Source organism: Bubalus kerabau, unplaced genomic scaffold, assembly GCF_029407905.1.
Source record: "Bubalus kerabau isolate K-KA32 ecotype Philippines breed swamp buffalo unplaced genomic scaffold, PCC_UOA_SB_1v2 scaffold_40, whole genome shotgun sequence".
Taxonomy (NCBI): domain Eukaryota; kingdom Metazoa; phylum Chordata; class Mammalia; order Artiodactyla; family Bovidae; genus Bubalus; species Bubalus kerabau.
The window spans coordinates 857,959-862,507 of record NW_026577894.1 but is presented as its reverse complement, the minus strand read 5'-3'; positions in this window follow the sequence as shown (position 1 = coordinate 862,507).

The following is a 4,549-nucleotide window of genomic DNA, read 5'->3' as shown; positions in this document are numbered from 1 at the left end:
TGCAAATACAATGATTTTCAAATTAAAATACAAGATTCTTACAGGAAGTAAACTCTCCAGCTTCACTTCAACTCATACATCTGCAAAGTTTTTCACTGTTGATAACAAGTTGATGGACAGAATTGACCGTTTACATCAAGTCAACTTGTCGCATAAGGAAAAATCACTTTTACCTGAAAACTTGCTGTAAAAATAAAAATATTAATCTATAACCGTTCCATATTTCCTGCAGGGATGCAGAAAGACCATCTTTCTGAGCTCGTCTGTGCTCAAACACGGCCCACAAAGCTGTCTGTCTTGGCGTGAAATGGGCAGGTGACACCACCTGCGTTTGCTGGTTGTCCCGTTCACCCCCTGCCTCTCCCCCGGAGCCCCGCGCTCGGCCGACAGGAACGGGCACCTCGGCCTGGGCTGACGTGATGAGACCAGTCTGAGCAGCAGCTCTGCCTGGTCCTGTGCAGGGTCACCGGCCTGCGGCCACTCTGAACGTGGACTCGGGACACGGGCATAGCTGGGCAGGTGTGGCACCAGGCAGGCCTCGGGGCCCCCAGCCACCTGGCTGCACCCAGACCCAAGGCCCCCTGCTCACCACGAGGCAGGCCTTTGGATTCTATCCTGTTTTGAAAATTGTTATAACTGCCAAGATGGTGTCTAAAGAAAACATCTTAAATATACTGAGGAGATGAGAAAAACTCAAACACATGTCCTTGGACCACTGTCTTACAACAAGCCAATCTTCATACTACATTAAGTTAAAAAGGAAAAGGCAGATCTGAGTGGGAATTTGCCAACCCCAAAACCCCAGCTTTCACCAGGTGGCTCTTCACCAGAACGTGGGGGGCTCTGAGGGACACAGGAGGGTCCACGGGCCGCAGGGGACACCGCCTCGGCACCTCACCCACCTTGGGGCTCAGAGCTGAGGGGGGACACCCCACAACGCCGCCCCCCCCGCCCCCACAGAGCGCTGACACCACACCGTGGACAGAACGCCCCGGCTGCCCGAGCTCTGTAATCAAGGGCCATCTCAAAACTGAAAATTCTTGAAGCAGACCTGAGGTCAGGTTTCTTACTATGGAACATTCAGACGTCCCTAGGAGAAGACAGCTCCTCAGAGAAACCGAGTTTCTGGGGACCTGAGTTCAGGATCACCCACCGGATCTCTTCGTTGATGGCGTCCAGCTGCTCCTGCATCATCACGGTCAGAGTCTTGGCATTGGCCTGCCTGCTGGGCGACAGCTGAGTGGCCGAGCTGAAGAGGGTGACCCTGTCACCCTCGTCGTCAGACACGCCCTCGTCACTCTCAAACGCCTGGGCCACATCGGCCAGCATGCTGGCTTGCTGCGTGCACTCCCAGTCCTGCTCCTTCGGGGTCTGCACCTGGGCATGAGAGGACCACGTCTCGTCAGCGACATTCAGGGCAGCTCAAGTCTATCAGGAACTGAACCCAATTTTACATGGAAGCCCTGACTGTGGATAAATGGGCCATGCTCATGAGACACTGCCATCTCTTAAGCGAACAGGACTCAAGAAACAGGCAGGGGGAGAATCCAGTTCCTAGATGGCCTGGTGACACCCAGGTCTCAGCGTGGACGGCAGGCAATCCTATGAGGTTATTCACAAGGGTGGGCTGATGGAGTCAGAGACAGAAACCGAAAATTACAAAAATACATCCATGCCTCCATCAGCCAGGCTGGAAGAAAATAAGAAAAAAGAACCCTTCAGCTCGGCAGCCGCTGGGTCCCTATCAGCGGTCATCACTGGTACCGGTTCACCAGAGTGTGCCGTCCTCGCAGGCTCCCAGTCCTCCATTTCCCAGGCTGGTCTGAACACCCACAGAGAGGCGCGAGCAGGGGCAGCCAGGAGACGGGAGGGCCAGCCCCTCCGCGGCTCTCCTCTCGGGACACAGGCCCTCGGGCTGTTCTGGGGGATGGCTCCTCGCACCGCAAGGCTGGCTCTGTCATCAGAGACACATGGGATTGTGCCTGCGGTGCCCTGTGCCGCCCTCCCGCTCTCACACCTCACACCCTTGTCTCTGCAAACGTCCCCCCTGCCACACTGTCACCCAGGTCCTGCCTTCTTTCCCAGACATGACCTCAAAGGAACTGAGGGGCAGCCTCGAGGTGCTGGATTGCTGGCTCCCTGTCCCCTGTGGCCAGTGCCCTCGCCTCCTGTCTTCATCACGACCCCGCCCCAGGGCTGGGCTACCCCATTCGCTGGCTCCAGGACCACCTGCCATCATTCCTGCTCTGCTCCAGCGAACCAGCTGCCTATGGGTTCACCCCCATCAGCCCGGTCGGCATGTCCTCTCCCTTCTCTCGCCTTCCATTCGCACAAGGGGAACCAGCAGATTCCTCCTCCAGGGCTCCCTGCAGCGCCCACTGCGGGTCTCTGAAAGCTCCTTGGGAGTGGCCTCTACAGTCCCCCTCCCCGCCCGGTCTCCACTTCTCTGCCAGCAGGCGGTGAGCCCCGCCCTGCAGGGCAACTCCCCGGGGGCTCGAGGAACCCATGTTACCAAGCCCCCTCCCTTCCTTGCCCTCCCCCACGCCACCCCCCCACCCCCAGCATGTCTCTCCCTGGTCTCCAGGCCCTGCCTTCCCTGTGGTTATTCCTCAGTCCCTTGCGCCCCTTCTCAACCTTGGAATGCAGGATGCCCCACAGCTCTACCCTTGCACCCCATCTCTCTCCACCGGCACCTGCCTGGTGACTTAACCATGCTCGTGCCTTTAAATGCCATCTGTATGCCCACGACCCCAAGTCCACCCTGAGCTGAATGAGTCCTCTCCCGGATGCAGGCCGGAACACTCAGCTGTTCTCCTGACACGTCCCCGGGACACCCCATGGGCTCGTCCACCTCAACAGGGCTGAGGCCCGGCTCTTAGCTCCCCGCCCCGGCAGCCCTCCTCACCTCAGGAAACAGGCTCTGGCCTCGAGCTGCTCAGGCCTGAGCCCAGGCTCCTCCCTGATGCGGCCCGCTCTCTCCCTTGTCCCCGCTGGTTGACATGACCCTTTTTCTATCTCCGAGTGGCTACTTCTCTTCCTGCCTCCGGGTCTCTGGTTCAAGGTCACCCTCCTGATGTCACCTCACTGGCCACCCTGTTTACACACGATCGTCCCCTCCTCCTTGGACAACTCAGGCACTCTGGTCTCCTTTCCCTGCTCATTACTGTTCAACAGGCTGCGCGGGTTTAAAAAGGGGTCCACAAATTCTTCCATCCTCCTCCCTTCAAGAGGCAGAAGGGGCAACTCCTGCTCAGCCCCTGAGCGAGGCAGGACTTAGCAGCTCACTCTCGCAAACATAAGTGAAGGTGTGCGGCCTCGAGACCAGGGCATGAAGGGCCCCGGGCTAAACCCCGCACTCTTGCTCTCAGAGGGTGTTCGGAGGAAAGCCAGGCCATGGGAAAGCCACACGGCAGGGACCTCGGCCTGTCCCCAGCAGCCAGGTGAGTCTGAAAGCCTGCCATCCAGCCCTGGGGTGCCTTCCCGCATCTGTGCCCTCAGGAGGCCCTGAACCAGGCCCGCTTGCTACAATGCACAGGCACTGAGGACTGTGAGCTGCTCCCTGGGAAGTCACTAAGCTTTGCAATGATTCGTTACGTAGCAGTGGATAAAGGACACACACGGTTTTTAATTCACTGCTGGAGTCCTACTTCTGACCATGTCTGGCCCAAACTAACTGCTCACTGAATGTGGAAGCTCAAAACACAGACATGTATGAACAAATACATGGCATGAATGAGGTGAAAACATAAAGGCACTTAAACTTCCAATGACAATTCCTCTCACTATAAGCTGATGGGATATGTGTATCCATTTACTCGTAGGACGATTTCAAAACTGTGCTAATTAGTACCATGCTGGGCCTCACAATAGGCCACAAATTATTAAAATTGGTTAAGGAAAAAAAGCATGCCTTAAAAGTAAACTCTTAGCCAGAAAAAGGAAAATGGGAAGACGTAAAGCGACCTATCAGCGCTTTGTTCCAAACCCACCTCAGGACCACAGTGTGAGGGGGCAGGTGCCTCACAAGGTGCCCACCAGGGATGGGAAGGGGGCGGCGGGGTCCTTGCCTCGGATGGCTCATCGTGCAACGCTGCCAGCCGGCCTTTCTGGGGGCACCACAGCACCGCCCCGTTGCCCAAGGAGTCTGCCGGCCGGTCCGCCACAGGGAACCTGAGGTCCGGGGCGCTGCCCAAGTGGGGTCGGCTGAAACACACGGCAAAGAGCAGCACTGTTAGAAGAAAAGAGAGCTCACTCTGTCAGACGGGCCAAAGCCTGTCCATTTGGAAGATCGGCAATTTCACAGCAAAAGGGCCCCTGGGAGGGCACTGCCCTCCTGGCTCCAATAGCAACAGGCCGCCCGCTGCTCCGCAGACACTCAGGGCTCATCCCCAGCAGCTGGAAAACTCCTGTATGTGGGGAAGGCAGTGCTGACGCGAGGGTGTGGAGCTGACTAGGACGGGATCGGCTGTCTGGGGTTGGGGCGTCCAGGGTCCCCCTGGAGCCCGCTCTCAGGTCCCAGGGCAGGGCCTGCACCTGCTCTGCTTTCCCC